Source organism: Schistocerca americana, chromosome 8 (assembly GCF_021461395.2).
Source record: "Schistocerca americana isolate TAMUIC-IGC-003095 chromosome 8, iqSchAmer2.1, whole genome shotgun sequence".
NCBI classification, from domain to species: Eukaryota; Metazoa; Arthropoda; class Insecta; order Orthoptera; family Acrididae; genus Schistocerca; species Schistocerca americana.
This window is the reverse complement of record NC_060126.1, coordinates 443,565,805-443,587,521: the sequence shown is the minus strand read 5'-3', so window position 1 is coordinate 443,587,521 and position 21,717 is coordinate 443,565,805. Positions and strand designations below refer to the sequence as shown.

Below are 21,717 nucleotides of genomic sequence, written 5' to 3'. Positions count from 1 at the left end.
AACGTATTGTCAGTGGTGGCCGAGCAACTGGCTCATCACAATACGCCAGTCATTACTCTTGATGAACTATGGTATCGTGTTGAAGCTGCATGGGCAGGTGTACCTGTACACGCCATCCAAGCTCTGTTTGACTGAATGCCCAGGCGTATCAAGGCCGTTATTACGGCCAGATGTGGTTGTTCTTAGTACTGATATATCAGGATCTATGCACCGAAATTGCCTGAAAATGTAGTCACATGTCAGTTCTAGTATAATATATTTGTACAATGAATACCCGTTTATCATCTGCATTTCTTCTTGGTGTAGCAATTTTAATGGCCAGTAGTGTAGTTTCGGTTTAACTTCTGTCGGTCTATACAGCATGGTGTAAATGATAATGTGTTCCACGTCACTGTAATTCTCATTTCACATGCTATTAAATGCCGTTCAAAAATATTCATTGATCCATTCCAAAAAACTGCAGTTACTTTCACATGTCAGTAGATAAATAGGTTTTATATACTTACTATGCAACTAAATACATGACTCCTTAAGAACTACCATTTGCAGAAATACCACGTTTCGATTTCTTGAACCGTTTACGAAATTTGGAGCTGATGCAACCACATGGTTTGCGACGAGCAGAGCGAAGTGTTGGTTGCATCGAGAGCGACCGCGCGCGGCCCGTCCGCCGACATATCATTAAATATCTCGAGAACGGTGATAGCTATCGTGGAGCGCGGCAAGCGCAGCGGAAGCGGTTCGACATGGGCGAACTGCGACGCAGAGGGCGCTCTGCCGCGCCACTGCCTTTCTATGGCAACCACGCCGGTGCCGTGCGGTTTTGACGCGCGGCAGCCCCAGTGGGAACCGGCCTTCACCTCGTCTGCAGCGGCTCGGCAACGCGCGCCTGTTGTCGCGGACTGGTGATGTCTGTCTGTGCCATCCGGACGCTACGCCAGGACCTTCCAACACGCTGGGTGTCCCCCCCCCCCCCCCTCACTGCCGTTGGCGATTCCCCCTCTCCCCCCCTCCCCCGCCCTTCCAATGTCCACAACACCCCTTCCGGAAACGCGTTGTGTCCCAGCCGCTGCAGACGAGGCGGAGGAGCCAGAGGCCCAGCGTCTCTTGAAATACGAACTACACTCCTGGAAATGGAAAAAAGAACACATTGACACCGGTGTGTCAGACCCACCATACTTGCTCTGGACACTGCGAGAGGGCTGTACAAGCAATGATCACACGCACGGCACAGCGGACACACCAGGAACCGCGGTGTTGGCCGTCGAATGGCGCTAGCTACGCAGCATTTGTGCACCGCCGCCGTCAGTGTCAGCCAGTTTGCCGTGGCATACGGAGCTCCATCGCAGTCTTTAACACTGGTAGCATGCCGCGACAGCGTGGAAGTGAACCGTATGTGCAGTTGACGGACTTTGAGCGAGGGCGTATAGTGGGCATGCGGGAGGCCGGGTGGACGTACCGCCGAATTGCTCAACACGTGGGGCGTAAGGTCTCCACAGTACATCGATGTTGTCGCCAGTGGTCGGCGGAAGGTGCACGTGCCCGTCGACCTGGGACCGGACCGCAGCGACGCACGGATGTACGCCAAGACCGTAGGATCCTACGCAGTGCCGTAGGGAACCGCACCGCCACTTCCCAGCAAATTAGGGACACTGTTGCTCCTGGGGTATTGGCGAGGACCATTCGCAACCGTCTCCATGAAGCTGGGCTACGGTCCCGCACACCGTTAGGCCGTCTTCCGCTCACGCCCCAACATCGTGCAGCCCGCCTCCAGTGGTGTCGCGACAGGCGTGAATGGAGGGACGAATGGAGACGTGTCGTCTTCAGCGATGAGAGTCGCTTCTGCCTTGGTGCCAATGATGGTCGTATGCGTGTTTGGCGCCGTGCAGGTGAGCGCCACAATCAGGACTGCATACGACCGAGGCACACAGGGCCAACACCCGGCATCATGGTGTGGGGAGCGATCTCCTACACTGGCCGTACACCACTGGTGATCGTCGAGGGGACACTGAATAGTGCACGGTACATCCAAACCGTCATCGAACCCATCGTTCTACCATTCCTAGACCGGCAAGGGAACTTGCTGTTCCAACAGGACAATGCACGGCCGCATGTATCCCGTGCCACCCAACGTGCTCTAGAAGGTGTAAGTCAACTACCCTGGCCAGCAAGATCTCCGGATCTGTCCCCCATTGAGCATGTTTGGGACTGGATGAAGCGTCGTCTCACGCGGTCTGCACGTCCAGCACGAACGCTGGTCCCACTGAGGCGCCAGGTGGAAATGGCATGGCAAGCCGTTCCACAGGACTACATCCAGCATCTCTACGATCGTCTCCATGGGAGAATAGCAGCCTGCATTGTTGCGAAAGGTGGATATACACTGTACTAGTGCCGACATTGTGCATGCTCTGTTGCCTGTGTCTATGTGCCTGTGGTTCTGTCAGTGTGATCATGTGATGTATCCGACCCCAGGAATGTGTCAATAAAGTTTTCCCTTCCTGGGACAATGAATTCACGGTGTTCTTATTTCAATTTCCAGGAGTGTAGATATGAACCCTATAATTCGCCTGAAGATGATGAGTAGGAAACGTTGATGCAGAACGACATCATCGAAATTCGCAATGGAAGCCTTCATTCCAAAAGAGTTACATGATTTTACACGAGTTGCGTTTAATCGAGAACCATTTTCTGTTCATATTGAATCTCATTTTTGGCTCGTAAAAATACATGACATGGAGCAGCACTCATTTACCTGTTGAATTTGATGGTTACACGACATAAAGAAATTCATACTTTGAGTGCAATATTTCATCTGGTTGTAAATTACGCTTTCACGGTGAGTCAAAGAAACCTGTGAGCAATCGTGCTGACCTTTCTTTGTACGAGTATACGTTCGATATCCTCTATTAGTCCTGTTTGTTGTGGGTTCCACTCAGCTGAGTTCTTATTTTTCAGTCCTTCACATTACGCTCGCTATGTAGCCCGCGGTTTTGGCATCACTCACCTTTCCGGAGAATAAGTAGCCACCAACGTCAACCATCATCACCTGTACCATTCTGAAAAGACAGTGGACTATTTAACCTGAAGGCGTTGATGATGTAACTGCCGAAATGACTAGGTCGTCATGGAAGTATTCCACGAGGATATACCGTCGCATTTGTTTTGCCTGCCTGTTAAGTTGATTCTCTGCCATATAAAAGGTGTGTACTCCAGATTCCAAGAGAGGAGGGAAAGAGGGCAGACGTTCCCTCTTGCCTTCCTCCCTCCCCAACCCTGCTGTCACTCAAACTTGAGTCACAAGTATCCTTGATGGCGGAGCAGTTTCCACAGACCCTGGTATGTAACTGAATTATTCTCCAGTAAAAATTGAGATGTGCTGTTGGCCTAAATTTAGCATTCTACAAAATGTACACACAGGAAAAACCATCACCGAAACCACAAGTGCTTGCCTCTACTAATTAAGAGCATGAAGTACTCACGATCTGCAAACAAGCCGTTGCGACAACCAGAATACGCATCAAGATACTGAGCTCCGCCATGTTGCCAGATGCTACTGTAAACAGTTTCCAGGGAAACTCACGCGCCACCAGCAGCTGAAGAGGCCTTTGTTGCCGCGCCGTCCCAAATTCAGACATCAGCAGACGAAGTGCAACTGCGATTACTAGTTCAGTTCATGCTTGCGTAGTACTGACGCGAATTATTTATAGAAGAATCAAAAATATGAGAGAACACAACATCGAGGAAGACCGATTTGGGGTCTGGAGATTCTTAGGGACACACGAGGCATTGCTGCAGGGTGCAGAAGGGCTTATCTCCGCCACCATACATAAAACTCCTTGATACGCTAGTGTGTTTCTGATTAACTGATCCCCTCCTTTCATAAAGTAGTGCCACTAATTACTTTTGTCTCCAGTTTGGTTCAGAAGATCCCCGCAGGCTATCATCTCGGAGAACCTATGCTAATAACCGTCCCAACTACTTAGAGTGTGATCAAGCAAATCAGCTTGTTATCGCTCGTATAACAACAAAGATTTATTGACAGATATATGTTTTTCATAAGTAAGACATTCAACCATTTCCATTGGAACAAATTAACGTTAGGCGCCTCTATTAGCAAACAAGTTGCCACCGTCTGATCCCATGCTACGTCGACAAACAAACCAACTACTCATGTCGCACGAGGAGCGCATACTCGGGTGGTTTGCGAAATCTTTGACAGCTACGAAACAAAGTGGACAACTGTTTTCTTCGCTACATCATCCCTCTATGGAGAAACGGAGAGTCATCCAGATGTTTTGCCACAAATCCGGAGAGTGTTTCAGTCAGCTTGTCCGCCTATTTTCGATGTTAGTACTGGTATTTGCATTTGAGGCTTAGGCTGGTTTTGAGGCACAAATGTAGCGGGCATTCCTGGAAATAATTACGCCAGTTTCGCCCTGTCGATTGAAGCAGTAGTAATTTTACCGTTTAGTCAAATATCCAGTTTTCGTTCTCCTTGTTTGGTCACTCGATGCGAGCCTCTGTGTGGAGCTGGTCTGACGCCGTCAGTAAGCAACACAACGTGTGTGTGTGTGTGTGTGTGTGTGTGTGTGTGTGTGTGTGTGTGTGTTTGCGGACTGCGATGCATGAAGGTGGGAGCTGCCTCGTGTCTGGCGGCTTTCTGTGGCTGAATGCACGCGATACGGTTCCTCACGTGACATAAGAAATCTGATTGGTCACGGTCTGGTAGCTCTGAACTTATTCGATTGGTAAATTCGTCGAGCAGTCGAAGTCTTACGTCATGCACAAACTCCACTGACGCTGAGTCTTAACAAGCAATTGCTTGAGTACGAGGTCGCAAGTTCAATCTTCAGTAAGACTTGTTTGAAAGTGTTGTGTTGACAACTATGACAGGAAAAATAGTAGCTGCTAATGACCACGTCCATCAGCAGGGCGAAGGCAGATTACTATCAGGGAGATACAGAGATCGTCCTTGGAATCAGCGTATACAGAGTGTTACAGAAAGGTACTGCCAAACTTTCAGGAAACATTCCTCGCACACAAAGAAAGAAAATATGTTACGTGGACATGTGTCCGGAAACGCTTACTTTCCATGTTAGACCTCATTTTATTACTTCTCTTCAAATCACATTAATCATGGAATGGAAAAACACAGCAACAGAACGTACCAGCGTGACTTCAAACATTTTGTTACAGGAAATGTTCAAAATGTTCTCCGTTAGCGAGGAAACATGTATCCACCCTCCGTCGCATGGAATCCCTGATGCGCTGATGCAGCCCTGGAGAATGGCGTATTGTATCACAGCCGTCCACAATACGAGCACGAAGAGTCTCTACATTTGGTACCGGGGTTGCGTAGACAAGAGCTTTCAAATGCCCCCATAAATGAAAGTCAAGAGGGTTGAGGTCAGGAGAGCGTGGAGGCCATGGAATTGGTCCGCCTCTACCAATCCATCGGTCACCGAATCTGTTGTTCAGAAGCGTACGAACACTTCAACTAAAATGTGCAGGAGCTCCATCGTGCATGAACCACATGTTGTGTCGTACTTGTAAAGGCACATGTTCTACCAGCACGGGTAGAGTATCCCGTATGAAATCTTGAAAACGTGCTCCAGTGAGCGTAGGTGGAAGAACATGGGGCCCAATCAAGACATCATCAACAATGCCTGCCCAAACGTTTACAGAAAATCTGTGTTGATGACGTGATTGCACAATTGCATGCGGATTCTCGTCAGCCCACGCATGTTGATTGTGAAAATTTACAATTTGATCACGTTGGAATGAAACCTCATCCGTAAAGAGAACATTTGCACTGAAATGAGGGTTGACGCATTGTTGGATGAACCATTCGCAGAAGTGTACCCGTTGAGGCCAATCAGCTGCTGATAGTGCCTGCACACGCTGTACATGGTACGGAAACAACTGGTTCTCCCGTAGCACTCTCCATACAGTGACGTGGCAAACGTTACCTTGTACAGCAGCAACTTCTCTGACGCTGAAATTAGAGTTATCGTCAACTGCACGAAGAATTGCGTCGTCCATTGCAGGTGTCCTCTTCGTTCTAGGTCTTCCCCAGTCGCGAGTCATAGGCTGGAATGTTCCGTGCTGCCTAAGACGCCGATTAATTGCTTCGAACGTCTTCCTGTCGGGACACCTACGGTCTGGTAATCTGTCTCGATACAAACGTACCGCGCTACGGCTATTGCCCCGTGCTAATCCATACATCAAATAAGCAACTGCCAACTCCGCATTTGTAAACATTGCACTGACTGCAAAACCACGTTCGTGATGAACACTAACCTGTTGATGCTACGTACTGATGTGCTTTATGCTAGTACTGTACAGCAATGAGTCGCATGTCAACACAAGCACCGAAGTCAACATTACCTTCCTTCAATTGGGCCAACTGACGGTGAATCGGGGATGTACAGTACTTACTGACGAAACTAAAATGAGCTCTAACATGGAAATTAAGCGTTTCCGGACACATGTCCACATAACATCTTTTCTTTATTTGTTTGTGAGGAATGTTTCCTATAAGTTTGGTCGTACCTTTTTATAACACCCTGTATAATACACTTCACACAATGGACATCGTTGACATTCCGGAAATGTTCAAAGTAAACAATTGAGCTGCAACATGAAAAAGCCGAGTGAACAGTGACGTACGACACTGATTACAAAGGTTCGCACGATCAAGAGCGAAGGCGAATTCCTTGGGAGCTTCGAACTGTGCAGGACGATCAGATAGGCATCCACACTTAAAGAATACGTATGGAGTCATATTGGTGTAACAAGGTGAGGAGAAGTGAAGGAATCCGATGGCATGCAACCGAATGCGAAACACTTTTTGATGGAACGTATCGTGATACTGGCTACCCTTTTTCGCGTAGCTGCAGATAGCGTGATGATATGTTTTGTAGGCACGTAAAAAACAACATCCAGAGGAGAAATTTGTCCAGTGGTCACGGCTGGTGTTAACTTCAGTGTGACACTTCTTAAGAGGGGTGGTTTCCTATAGAGGAGTATGATTTCTATACGCAGACCAGGAACCAAGCAAAAGAAGGTTTTTAGACCAACTATTGACCATAGTCGCAATTGTCTTTCACCCACGTTCCTGATCTTGCTTGCTGTGACGTAAATATTCCCTACTGCCATTACAAGATCACGCACACGAGGAAGAATCGTAGGGAGCAGAGCACCTTCAGCTTCTCGCATCACGATAAATAGCTTCCCAGCCACTTTACCATCCAGATTAGCATTCGGAATAATTGAATATAAATGAATTAAGGCATTGATGTTGGATGATTTTGATGCAACTCTCTTGGTAACTCCAATTCCCAGGGCTCCTTTCGTATGCATTTCTTCTTCAAATCGTGATTAGTTGGAGCTGATATTAAATTCCGTACAGAACGATGGAATAAGTTCCTTTATCTCGTCTACAAATTTTCGGTCCGATTCCTCAGTTTTCTGTGCATCGTTAAATTCTTGCTTTGTTTGAAATTTCGTTATCTTATGTCTTGCAATTCTGCAGCGCTGTTTGAAGTTGTGCAACCACCCACTGCATCCCTTGAAATCACTGTAAATTTTACAGAGCATCCTTGAAACACGGCATCACAACTTTTTGTTGCAAGTGCGCTTGGTCCGCCTTTCAATGTCTGAAGTATTCCTTATGCGTTACACGATCATATTGCTACGACTTAACCGAAATGTGTTCACAATAGTTTTTTTCTATGCTGTGGATGATTGTACTTGCACGTAATTATGTTTCTGAACCTGCTGCTTGTACAACCATTGTCCTCTACTACGTTTCACTTCAGACGGGATTTGTGGCTCCATGTCCGACAAGGATAATGATCTACATCGCTTGACACCTGTTTCAGAATTATGTTCTCTTTTTCAGCACACATCGTCACCGGTGTACTCCTCGTGTTCGTTGTTCGCACAGTCGAGAGTACGCGGCACTACACGTTCGACAGACCCGTCTTGCAGAAACGCTAATATTTCATCTGCCACTCCTTTGTCAGTCTGCGAAATTCCTTGTGTTCCTTTCTGACGAAATGTTAACTTCGGCAACTGTTGTTGCAGATGTTGTTGTTGTTCTCTTCAGTCCTCAGACTGGTTTGATGCAGCTCTCCATGCTACTCTATCCTGTGCAAGCTTCTTCATCTCCCAGTACCTGCTGCAGCCTACATCCTTCTGAATCTGCTTAGTGTATTCATTTCTTGGTCTCCCTCTACGATTTTTACCCTCCATTGCTAAATTGGTGATCCCCTGATGCCTCAGAACATGTCCTACCAACCGATCCCTTCTTCTAATCAAGTTGTGCCACAAACTCCTCTTCTCCCCAATTCTATTCAATACCTCCTCATTAGTTATGTGATCTACCCATCTAATCTTCAGCATTCTTCTGTAGCACCGCATTTCGAAAGCATCTATTCTCTTCTTGTCTAAACTATTTATCGTCCATGTTTCACTTCCATACATGGCTACACTCCACACAAATACTTTCACAAACGTAAATCAATACTCGATGTTAACAAATTTTTCTTCTTCAGAAACGCTTTCCTTGCCATTGTCAGTCTACATTTTATATCCTCTGCACTTCGACCATCATCAGTTTTTTTTCTCCCCAAATAGCAAAACTCCTTTACTACTTTAAGTCTCTCATTTCCTAATCTAATTCCCTCAGCATCACGCGACTTAATTCGACTAAATTCCATTATCCTCGTTTTGCTTTTGTTGATGTTCATCTTATACCCTCCTTTCAAGACTGTCCAATCCGTTCAACTGCTCTTCCAAGTCCTTTGCTGTCTCTGACAGAATTACAATATCATCGGCGAATCGCAAAGTTTTAATTTTTTCTCCATGGATTTTAATACCTACTCCGAATTTTTCTTTTGTTTCCTTTACTGCTTGCTGTATATACAGATTGAATAATATCGGGGAGAGGCTACAACCCTGTCTCGCTCGCTTCCCAACCACTGCTTCCCTTTCGTGCTCCTCGACTCTTATAACTGCCATCTGGTTTCTGTGCAAATTGTAAATAGCCTTTCGCTCCCTGTATTTTACTCCTGCGACCTTCAGAATTTGAAAGAGAGTATTTCCAGTTGTTCTGCATTGTGTTAACATCACTAGCACTGTAGCACTGCTTTGAGTTACTCGTCTACTAAGCAGTCCAACTGCGCTCCGTAACCTCAGGTTGTTTTCACCATTGGATACCTCCATTCCCACCCCCTGTTCCATTAGCAACTAATTTGTGGTTGCATGGTAGATAACATGTGGGGCGTCCGAATACCGTAAGGATCATTGGTCTCGTATGCGGTGGCCAAGTAGGACCATACATGATGCAGTTGTCCAACTGACGGCATGACACGTTAATGGAGCCAGAAAAGAACGGTGACATTTTTTAATCATGCGACTGCTCACCAGTTGATGACTGGCTGTCTGGAGATGAAGAGAGCCACAGAAATTGCTAAGCTGGTTAAGTAAATTCTAATCGTATTGTGTCCGTGATCTATAGTAATGGGCAGCAGACAAGCGATGCGAGAAACTCAATTTGATATGAAAGCAAAGGCTAACGTTTCTAGTGATATCTTGCCAACTGGTACGCCTTACGGCCAGCGAGTAAAACGCTCAGAAGGATTGATCAGATAACATTACACTGGAAGAATCAAGAGGTGCCATAACATCAATATGGACAGGTGCAGAGCGCACGGCCGTGTCCGGAAATTGTCCAGTGGGCACAGGTACATGACGGACCAATTTACTGTGCAGACACTGAAAGCTCATACGAGCCCACTCACGCCAGTTCTTCTGGAAACCAGGCCCGACAAATCGTTCTGAGACGAGGAAGGTCGTGGCTCTAACACCAAGGTTGAGGAAGCTGTCGAAAGAACGTCTTAGGAAAGCGGGTGGCAGAAACGGGCGACACAGAAATGTCACAATATTGTTCGACAAGCTGTAATTAAAGACTGGACGACACATCGTGCTATAGCTTCTGGAACGCCTCAATAGCATGATCACCTTTACGAGATGAACAAAATCAATAAAACCTGTGACACTGTTAATCCGCAGCAGAGAGGCGGTGGCCACATCGTTTACATCAGAAGTATTGGTTTTTCATGTTGGAGGCTCCGTGACTGAGTCTTCATTTTAAGCCGCGTAGTGGTGATCAAGCTGAGTTACCACATTTAATGTGACGTCATCGTTGACACACACACACACACACACACACACACACACACACACACAAACGCGCGCGCGCGCACGCGTGTTCTCGCTCACATATACCTACTGAAGTAAACTTCTGGTTAGAATTTTATATAGCCTATGTAGACAACATCAGCAACTTGTGCGTTAGATTTCTCCTATTACTCCTTCATTTTAATTGTTTATATATTGATTACTTGTTTTTTTATGTCGCTGTTATCGATACTTTCTCTACCACGCCCCCTCCCCACCCCCACTCTATTTCCGTCTCCTACACCCCCTTTCTGTCCACCTCACCCACCCTCTGTTTATGTGCATATCCTTCAGCTGCTCTCCCTGTCCATCTCTTACTACCACTCTCCGTGCCCATCTACTCCATCCTACACTATGGCCACCTGCTCCTTTCTCCTCTGTCCATGTGCTCTTCCCCCTTCTAATTCCATCACTTTCTCACGTCCTCTCTTTGTCCATCTCTACCTCCTCTCCCTCCCCCCTCTTCCCGACTGTTCATCTCCTCCGCGCCCTCTCTTTGTCCATCTCTTCCTCTCCTCTCATGCCGTTCATATCCTCCTCCCCCTCTCTGGGTGCATCTCCTCCTTCTCACTCACTCTGCCATCTTTACCTCCCCCCCCCCCCCCCCCCGTCGCCTCCAATCCCACTCTCTATCCATCTAATCCTCTCATCTCTTGTCATTCAAATCCTCCTCCCCCTCTCTGTGTCCATCTCCTGCTCCCCATTCACACTGCCCATCCCTTACTCCCACCTGTCTTTGTATGTTATGTCTTCCTGTTTCCTTCCACCGGCATCTCCTCCTCGCCGTTTTTTCCGTCCATCTCCTCTTCCCTATCTTTGTCCATCTCCTCCTTTCCCCTTCTCTCTGCCAGTTACCACACCTTCCTACCAGGAGGTTGGTAGATCTTGGCACCACAGTAATTCTTTCCAGGTCGTAACTAACATGTGTACCAAATTTGAGTGACATCGCTCCAGAAGTTAGGAAGAGATTTTTACCCTTCGATTTGCCCACGTACATACATGTCACGTATTTCACCTGTATTTCTAGCTAATTTCTCTCTGCAGTTTTTTCACGTAGCGCAATGTTAATTACGTCACACACCCAGAACTATGTGTCGCACATTGATACAATTTTCTGGTTCATCGAGTAATATATGTGATCAAGACCAGCAAAATCGGTTGCGAGTAGCGTTAGCGGAAGAGGAGCAATACGGCAGTTTTACTGCTTCTTCTTCTTCTGTAGTGGTCAATCCAGGGATTGGTTTGCAACGGCTGCAATGGCAGCTTGTCTCCATTCTGTACGTCTTTCAGCTTTTCTCTTCATTTCTTTATAGGTGTTACATCCCACATCTTTCACGATTTGATCCATGTGCCTCAGTCGTGGTCTTCCTCTTGTTCTTTTTCCCTCGACATATCCCTCTATGATTGTGTTCAGGAGTCTTTTATGTCTAAATAGATGGCCTGTAAATTGCACTCTTCTTTTAACAATGAAACTCCAGAAGCTTCTCTTCTCACCTGCTCTTTCCAGAACCACTTCGTTTGTGACCTTGTCGACCCATTTTTTTTGAGCATGCGTCTATAGCACCACATTTCAAAAGAATTTAGCTTCTGGTCTTCCTCTGTCCCGAGAGTCCATGTTTCACACCCATAGCATGCCACACTCCACACATATGATTTCAAAAATCTTTTCCTGATGTCAAAGCTGATGCTCTTAGATGTTAATATGTTTTTCTTCTTGTTAAAAGCAGCCTTTGCTTGAGCTATTCTACTTCTCACTTCTGCCTTGCTCCTTCCATCCCTGGTAATATTACTGCCCAGATAAGTAAATTTATCAACTTGTTCAAGCAGTTCATTGCCTACATGAACTTGGACTTTCACTTGATCTTCTTTGTCGCATGCCATTACTTTTGTTTTTGCTTTATTAATTCTCATATTATATTCTTCCCCATAACTTTATCCATTCTATTCAGTAGGACCACAAGGTCTTCTTCACTTTCAGCCAGGACAGCTATATCATCGGCATATCTTATCATATCTAGTTTTACTGCATGAATGACGAAAGTACAGTAAGCAAATTATCTTTCTTTCTTTTATCGATTTGTGGGGACCGTCAGTAAAAAAAAAAAAGAGGTTTCGAAGAGGTTTGAAGTTATGTGTAAATTTAATCGCAAGTAACTAAGTGCTCTCGTTCTCGAATACCGCCTGAATAAAGTATGGGTACTGCCATGTTGTGGGCTACAACGTTATTTCAACCCCGCCACCGCCTCTTTGAGAGATAGCAAGCTCTACCTGCAGAGCGATTCCTTCCAGACAGTAAGTGATATATGTACCAAGTCTGGTTGAAATTTAGGAGCAGATGTGAAACATACGTATATTCATACATACACTGAAGCGCCAAAGAAACTGTTACAGACATGCGTAACCAAATGCAGAGATATGTAAACAGGCAGAATACGGCGCTGGGGTCGGCGGCGCTTATATAACACAAGTGCCTGTCGCAGTTGTTAGATCGGTTACTGCTGCTACAAGATTGAAGTGAGTTTGAACGTGCTGCTATAGTCGGCGCGATGCAACACAGCATCTCCGAGGTATAAGTGAAGTGGTGATTTTTCGGTACGATCATTTCACGAGTGTACCGTGAATATCAGGAAACCGGTAAAACATCAAATCTCTGACATCGCTGCGGCCGAAAAAGATCCATACAGATCGGGTCCAATGACGACTGAAGACAATCCTTCAACGTGAGAGAAATGCAACCCTTCCGCAAATTGCTACAATGGTGGGCCAAGAACAAGTGTTAGCATGCGAATCGTTCAAAGAAAAATCATCGTATGGGGTTTCCGGAGCCGAAGGCCCACTCGTGTACCCTTGGCAACTGCACGACACAAAGCTTTACGCCTCGCCTGGGCCCGTCAACACCGACATTGGACTGTTGATGACTGGAGACATGTTGCCTCGTCTGATGAGCCTCGTTTCAAATTTTATCGAACGGATGGACGTGTACGGGCATAGAGACAACCTGACGATTCCATGGACCCTGCATGCCATCAGGGGACTCTTCAAGCTGGTGGAGACTCAATAATGGTATACGGCGTGTGCAGTTAGGGTGGCATGGGACGCCTGGTACGTCTACATACGACTCTTGACAGGTGACACGTTCGTAAGCATCCTGTTGATCGCCTGCATCCATTCATATCCATTGCGTATTTCGACGGCCTTGAGCAATTCCAGCAGGACAATCTGACACCCCACACGTCCATAATTGCTACGGAGTCGCTCCAGGAACACTCTTCTGAGTTTATAACACTTCCGCTGTCTACCAGACTCCCCAGAAATTTACATGATTAAGCTTATCTGGGATACCTTGCAACGTGCCGTTCAGAAGAGACCTCCACCTCCTCGCTCTCTTACGGCTTTATGGACAGCTCTGCAGGATTCATGGTGTCAGTTCCCTCTCCAGCACTACATCAGACATTAGTCGAGTCTATGTCACGACGTGTTGTGGCACTTCTGCGTGTTCGCGGGGGGCCCTACACGATGCTAGGTAGGTATAACAGTTTCTTTGGCTCTCCAGTGTACATACATACATTCATATGTACATCGATTTTTGTGATATGCTTGGATCCTACATCCGATCATTTTTTGTATCCAGTTCTATATTGCAAACATGAACTTGGAAGATTACATAATACAGACGAAACGACTCTTGCATCAGCGGAATGGCGGACAGAAACGAAATGACGAAAATGATTCTTGATTCGCAGCGTAATTTTGACGAGGATTAGTATTAGAGCTGGTGCACTGAGAATCTGCGACAATGCGAGGGCGGAAGCTGTAGAGATGACGTAAGCAGCTGTAGCTGGCTTGGGTCCTCGCCGCTGGAGCCACGTCACACTGGCAGCTGCTTCCAGGCGAGGAACGCGGCGGCGATGGTCGCCACCCTGGAGCCTGCGAACAGGGAGAGTGCACCGACTGGAAGCTGTCAAGTTGTTTGAGAACGCATGCGGTACAAGCACGTTTTGAGTACAGCTTAGGGATGGAGAAAAAGGACCGGTTCAAACCGATAATGGTATTTTAATTCTGGATAACCGCTATTTTTCGGTATTTATTAGATGTCAGTTATAATAGGTGTTTTTTTTTTTATTTTTATTATTTTTTCTAATAACCGTTAAGACAGATTCTGCCTGCAGGAAAATTAAAGAGACCTTCGGAGAAAAGAGAACCACTTGCATGAATATCAAGAGCTCAGATGGAAAACGCGTTCTATGCAAAGAAGGGAAGGCAGAAAAGGGGGAAGGAATATGTAGAGGGTCTATACAGGGGCGATGTACCTGATGGCGATATTGTGGAAATGGAAGAGGATATAGATGAAGATGAAATGGGAGATATGATACTGCGTCAAGAGTTTGACAAAGCACTGAAAGACCTAAGTCGAAACAAGGCCCCGGGAATAGACACATTCCATTAGAACTACTGACAGCCTTGGGAGATCCAGTCCTGATAAAACTCTACCATCTGGTGAGCAAGATGTATGAGACAGGCGAAATACCCTCAGATTTCAAGAAGAATATAATAATTCCAATCCCAAAGAAAGCAGGTGTTGACAGGGGTGAAAATTACCGAACTATCAGTTTAATAACTCACGGCTATACAAACTAACAAGAATTCTTTACAGACGAATGGAAAAAGTGGTAGAGGCCGACCTCGGGGAAGAGCAGTGTGGATTCCGTAGAAATGTTGGAACACGTGAGGCAATACTGAACCTACCGACTTATCTTAGAAGATAGATTAAGGAAAGACAAACCTACGTTTCTAGCTAGAGAAAGCTTTTGACAATGTTGACTGGAATACTCTTTCAAATTCTGGAGGTGACAGGGGTAAAATACAGGGAGCGAAAGGCTATTTACAATTTGTACAGAAACCAGATGGCAGTTATAAGAGGCGAAGGACATGAAAGGGAATCAGTGCTTGGGAAGCGAGTGAGACAGGGTTGTGGCTTCTCCCCGATGTTATTCAATCTGTATATTGAGCAAGCAGTAAAGGAAACAAAAGAAAAATAAGGAGTAGGTAATGAAATCCATGGAGAAGAAATAAAAACTTTGAGGTTCGCCGATGACATTGTAATTCTGTCAGAGGCAGCAAAGGACTTGGAACAGGAGTTGAACGGAATGGATAGTGTCTTGAAAGGAGGATATAAGATGAACATCAACAAAAGCAAAACGAGGATAATGGAATGTAGTCGAGTTAAGACGGGTGATGCTGAGGGAATTAGATTAGGAAATGAGACGCTTAAAGTAGTAAATGAATTTTGCTATTTGCGAGCAAAATAACTGATGATGGTCGAAGTAGAGAGGATATAAAATGTAGACTGGCAATGGCAAGGAAAGCGTTTCTGAAGAAGAGAAATTTGTTAACATCGAGTATAGATTTAAATGTCAGGAAGTCGTTTCTGGAAGTATTTGTATGGAGTGTAGCGAAGTACGGAAGTGAAATATGGACGATAAATAGTTTGGACAAGAAGAGAATAGAAGCTTTCGAAATGTGGTGCTAGAGAAGAATGCTGAAGATTAGATGGGTAGATCACATAACTAATGAGGAGGTATTGAATAGAATTGGGGAGAAGAGGAGTTTGTGGTACAACTTGACTAGAAGAAGGGATCGGTTGGTAGGACACATTCTGAGGCATCAGGGGATCACCGATTTAGTACGTTGAGAAGCATGTCGGGTAAAAATAGTAGAGGGACATCAAGAGATAAATACAGTAAACAGATTCAGAAGGATGTAGGTTGCAGTAGTTACTTGGAGATGAAGAAGCTTGCACAGGATCGAGTAGCATAGAGAGTTGAATCAAACCAGTCTCTGGACTGAAGACCAAAACTACAACAACAACCTGGTAAAAAAGGAAAATATCAGGTAGCCATAGTAGCGATTTTAAATAAATCTTTTTAACAAACAAGCAAATTTTATTCAAAAAATTAGCATTGCTTTTAAACACTGCGTTTTTACAGAAATTGGGAAAAGCCATCACTCCTTTTTTAAGGACAATGCTGACGGAACTAGCAACAAACATACGGCCTAAGAATTGGTACAGCATTGCTGAGACGATAGTGGTCCCTCTTACCGTGTGTTGTGGCCTGTTAGTGGTCCGCGTGTACGTTCACTGTTCAAGACGTGCCCTTCTGGTCTGTACCGCAGTTTCGTACTGTCGTCGCCGGACATCCGTTGTGTATTAGAATGGCGCCAACCCTAGTATGTGAATATTTTACAAAGTGACGTAGGAATGAAGCGCAAAGCTTAATTTGCTTTAAAAGACTAAAAGTTCGTCTGTCATTTCTATAAAAGAATAAAAGAGGAAGGAGCTTACGGTAACAGCAGTAAATTAAAAATTTAACAATAATTCATCCATAGTTTATGGTATAAATGGCAACTTGATGATCTGCTGCCTGTGTCTACATAATAACTCTTTATCTGCTTGAAAGCGGATAAATTAACAAGAAACATAAAACGAAACTTCCTGGCAGATTAAAACTGTGTGCCCGACCGAGACTCGAACTCGGGACCTTTGCCTTACGCGGGCAAGTGCTCTACCAACTGAGCTACCGAAGCACGACTCACGCCCGGTACTCACAGCTTTACTTCTACCAGTATCTCGTCTCCTACCTTCCAAACTTTACAGAAGCTCTCCTGCGAACCAACTTCTGTAAAGTTTGGAAGGTAGGAGACGAGGTACTGGTAGAAGTAAAGCAGTGAGTACCGGGCGTGAGTCGTGCTTCGGTAGCTCAGTTGGTAGAGCACTTGCCCACGAAAGGCAAAGGTCCCGAGTTCGAGTCTCGGTCGGGCACACAGTTTTAATCTGCCAGGAAGTTTCATATCAGCGCACACTCCGCTGCAGAGTGAAAATCTCATTCTGGAAGAAACATAAAGTTTTTCAACCTCAGTTTTCATCCTTTAGCACTGACTGTTCATAATGGCCAAATGTTGGAACGATCCCTGATTCCATGATTTTGAGGAGAGTTTAGAAAAAATACAAATCAATAGGAAAATACTTCAGTTTTTTGCAGCATTCAACCACTTATCACGTATCGAGAAGAGCACGGAATGGTGGACGGACTAAGTTTCCCTTTTATTCGGTTGTTTAATTTAATATTTTGTTCCTGTATATCTTGAAGTGAGTGAGTCAATATTTTTCAATCATTGCTCGGTTTGTACGTTTAGTATAGTAAATAATGGGAATAGAAAACCGAAAATCGGTTATTTCGGAAACAGGTTATTTTGAACGGGTTTAACAGTCAGGCTAAACAGGCATTGAAAAAAACTAATGACTGGTTGTTTCACCTATAACCGCCCTCCCTAGCACAGGTTCAGCATGTTTTGCGGGGAACGCCACACTAATTACTAGCAGCTACGATGCGGTCCTCCGCCCCCAACACACTCCCCTCCTTCCGTGTCAGCTGTAGATTTCTAAGGTGTGCAAGAAGCCGTCGTGCGGTGACTCTTGACAGAGAGCTTAATCTCTCTATCTCTGTCTGTCTCGGGCAAGGTAAGCTGCCTGCTGAAAATACACAAGCTCAAACCGATATTCAGGCTCTCAACAAAAATCCATTACTTAACGAGACCACTTAAAGCCGCAACAGGTCTCGGAACACTTGGGGTCTACAACATTAGGTTGGGAGTGTGGCCATTCTTACGTCGAACAAACAGTACGCCCAGTGTTCTTGTGTGTAGCTACCTGTATCCATTGGGAATCTGTTCGCTTTCAGTCGGTGCAGCAGGTATCTGAGTCTTGCTTGGTTTTGTACTGTGCGGTGGTTTGCTGTGTTATGTGTTGCTGTAGAGGTAGATGTAGCTTTTCTGCATGATCATAACCGGTGTTTGTGGTTCTTGTTCTCAATTACGATGTCATGGAATGTTATTTTATTTTTTATTGTGGTCTTCAGTTTCAAGGGTGAAATGGATGTTTGGGTAGGTTGCATTGATGATGATGATTGGTTTCTGGGGCGATCAACTGCGTGGTCTACAGCCCCCGTACAAAGTCCCAATTTTTACACAGTTCAGTCTAGCTACTGTCGCAAATGATGATGATGGTATGGTGAGGACAACACAGACACCCAGTTCTGGCAGAGAAAATCCCCAACCCGGCCGAGAATCGAACCCGGGACCCCGTGATCCAGAGGCAGCAACGCTAGTCGCTAGACCACGAGCTACGGACGGCTAGTATTGATGTCTCTGTGTAACTGTATTACCCAGTCATGTGTTTCATATATCAAGCGTATTACGTCATCAACTTAGCTGTAGCAGTATACTATTTTCTACTGTTTAGGCGTTAGTATTTCTTCAAAGATTTTGTTTTGTAGGTCACTGAGGAAGATATAGGCCAATAGCCACTTTTCGCTGATCCTAATAGTAGTAATTCCTGTTGGAAGTAGAGATCATGTTTAAACTTCAAGTAATTCTGCCGTGTGATTACAGAATGGTTGAGACTTCTTGCGACTGTTTACCTGGTATAATATTAGTCTATATTAGTTGTTGCTAATTATTCTGATTGCTGCTTCAGTTCGTATGTGGTTCTACACTTATGTGATGTCAAACGATAGTAGCGTAGCTGTGTCAAATGGGTCTATTCATGTCTTTGATTTGCCGATTATTGTCCTTTGTGTTTTATACACAAAGACGTTTCACAGGCAAATAAAATTCAGTGCAACTCAGGAAAAGTCCAGTACAATAATGACAAGAGCAAAAAAATGGGCACACTTAACAATTTTTGTGAAATACATATTTCGTATTTCCACCTGCCTGTGGCCTTACTTTGACTGAAGTAACCAAATTTGTTGGAATATGAACGCCGACTGTCCATCGTGTGTACAGGAAATGCCTTGTCGTCGACAGTCCGCGTCCAACCCCGAAACGAATTTTTCTCGCCACTGTATGCGGGTAGTTCTCAACTAATTTCTGATCGAACATTGCGAAGGGAACTGCATTTAATGGACACTCGGTGGAGGGTACGTCGCAAACTGACGTTGTACACAGCGGCAGATGAAGCTGCACGTCTTCAGTGTGGCAAAAAACTGGACAGTAGCGGGCTAGAAGAGTGTAGTGCAGTCCCACGAGCCGCGCCTTTGCCTCTTTTACCCATGATACAATGCACAGAGTGCTCCGATGGACGAACGAAACATTCAACCTGCCGTGTGTGGGGAATGTAGTTGAGGCCACATGTGGCACTGCGATCTTTTTGGGGGTGTTTTCCGTATTACGACTTGGGCCCACTCATTTGCATTGCCGTGAACATGAACCAGGCTATTTATTTCAGTATTTTCGATGGACACCTGTTGCCCTTTCGTCTACGTAATCATCACGACGCGTATGTTACGGGCCAACCAGTCTTCGAACATGAGAGGAGCATGAGCTGCAGATACAGGGCTTGTTGAGCACTGGGACACTGTACCGCGCCTTGACTGGTCCGCTAAATCAGCTGATTTTAATCACACGTCCAAAAGGAAAAAAAAAGAAAAAAAAGGGACTGATGAGAAAGCTGGTGAACTCTAGCAATCGACATCTCCGCACTTTGGCAGCTCTACGTAATCTGAATCTGATCATCAATGAGTGGCTTCAGACGGATATGGCAGGCCGAAACAAACTTGTGAACGCTCTCTACGGAGAACTGAAACCATTATTAAGATTTCATTTACATCTAAATCTGTGTCAATACTCCGCAAGCCACCCAACGGAGGGTGCTGGAGGGTTCTTCCCGTGCCACTAACTGATTGCCCTCTCCCCTGTTCCATTCGTGAATGGCGTTTGGGAAGAATGATTGTTGGTAAACCTTTCTCGTCGCGGTCGTTTCGTGAGATGTGTGAGGGCGGAAGTAATACGTTGTCCGATTCTTCGCGGAAATTTCTCTCCCGAAATTTCAGTAGTAAACCTCTCTGTGATGGACAACGCCTGTCGTGTAGCGTGTCTGACGCTTGAGTTTGTTGAGATCTCTGTAATGCTCTCGCGCTGACCAAACCATCCCGTGACGAAACGCACTGCTCTTCGTTGAATCTTCTGTATCTCTTACATTAGCTCTACCTCGTAAGAATTCCATAGTGATGATCAGTACCCAGGAACCGTTCGAACAATCGCCTTATAATCCCGTTGCTCCGTGGCTGAGTTACATTTCCTTAAGATCCATCCTATAAATCTCTGACTGCGTTCACTTCTCCTACTATTTGCTTTAGTTGATCGTTTCATTGAAGGTTGGTTTGCATAGTTGCTCCTAGATATTTGAGGGTAAATACTGTGTCCAGCAATTTGTCATCAATAATGTGGTTGTGAAGTAGTGAATTTCTTTTCCTATGTATGTGCAATAATGTTACATTTATTTATGTTCAGGGTCAACTGAGAGAGACTGTACCATTCATCAATACTCTGCAGGTCATTCAGCAAATTGATGCTGTCTTCTGGCGCTAATACTTCCTTATAGAGAACGTCATCATCTACGAATAGTCTTAAAGAGCATCCGCCGCTCTCTACTACGTCCTTTATATACACTCATGCCCATAAATTAAGGATAATTGCAGAATGTGGTGACACACAACGTGGCACTACACAAAACTGGCGCTCATAGTGTAGGCACATAGGGAACACACACACACGACACAGATCTGTAAGTTCACGGTATTTGTAATAAGTTGAGAAAACCGTCTCGAAACACATGTGCTAGAAAAACGCCACGGTTTCCTGCGCAGGAACCCTACATCAATATGCGATATGATCACCATGCACACGTACACAGGCCGCACAACAGGTTGGCATACTCTGGATTAGGTCGTCGAGCAGCTGCTGGGGGTATAGCCTCCCATTCTTGCACCAGTGCCTGTCGGAGCTCCTGAAGTGTCCTAGGGGTTTGAAGACGTGCAGCGATACGTCGAACGAGAGCATCCAGCACGTGCTCGGTGAGATTTAGGTCTGGAGAACAGGCAGGCCACTCCATTCGCCTGATATCTTCTGTTTCAAGGTACTCCTCCACGATGGCAGCTCGGTGGGGCCGTGCGTTATCATTCACTAGGAGGAAAGTGGGACCCACCGCACCCCTGAAAAGGAGGACATAATGGTGCAAAATGACGTCACGATACACCTGACCTGTTACAGTTCCTCTGTCAAAGACATGCAGGGGTTTGCGTGCACCAGTCATAATCCCACCCAACATCATCAAACCACGACCTTCATACAGGTCCCTTTCAAGTATATTAAGGGGTTGATATCTGGTTTCTGGTCCACGTCAGATGAAAATCCGGCGAGAATCAGAGTTCAGACTATACCTGGACTCGTCCGTGAACATAACGTGTGACCGCTGTTCCAATAACCATGTACTGTGTTCTTGACATCAGGCTTTACGGGCTCTCCTGTGACCAGGGTACAGTGGAATGCACCTTGCAAGTCTCAGGGCGAAAAACCCATGTCTGTTCAGTCATCTGCAGACTGTGTGTCTGGAGACAACTGTTCCAGTGGCTG

The 21,717-nt window shown here is 45.5% G+C and overlaps 1 non-coding gene across 1 annotated transcript; it reads right to left on the bottom strand.

The window, feature by feature from the left end:
* Positions 1 to 16,756: 16,756 nt before the first annotated feature.
* Positions 16,757 to 16,831, bottom strand: Trnat-cgu. Its single transcript has one exon. It is a non-coding gene; the product is annotated as a tRNA-Thr (tRNA).
* Positions 16,832 to 21,717: the final 4,886 nt, after the last annotated feature.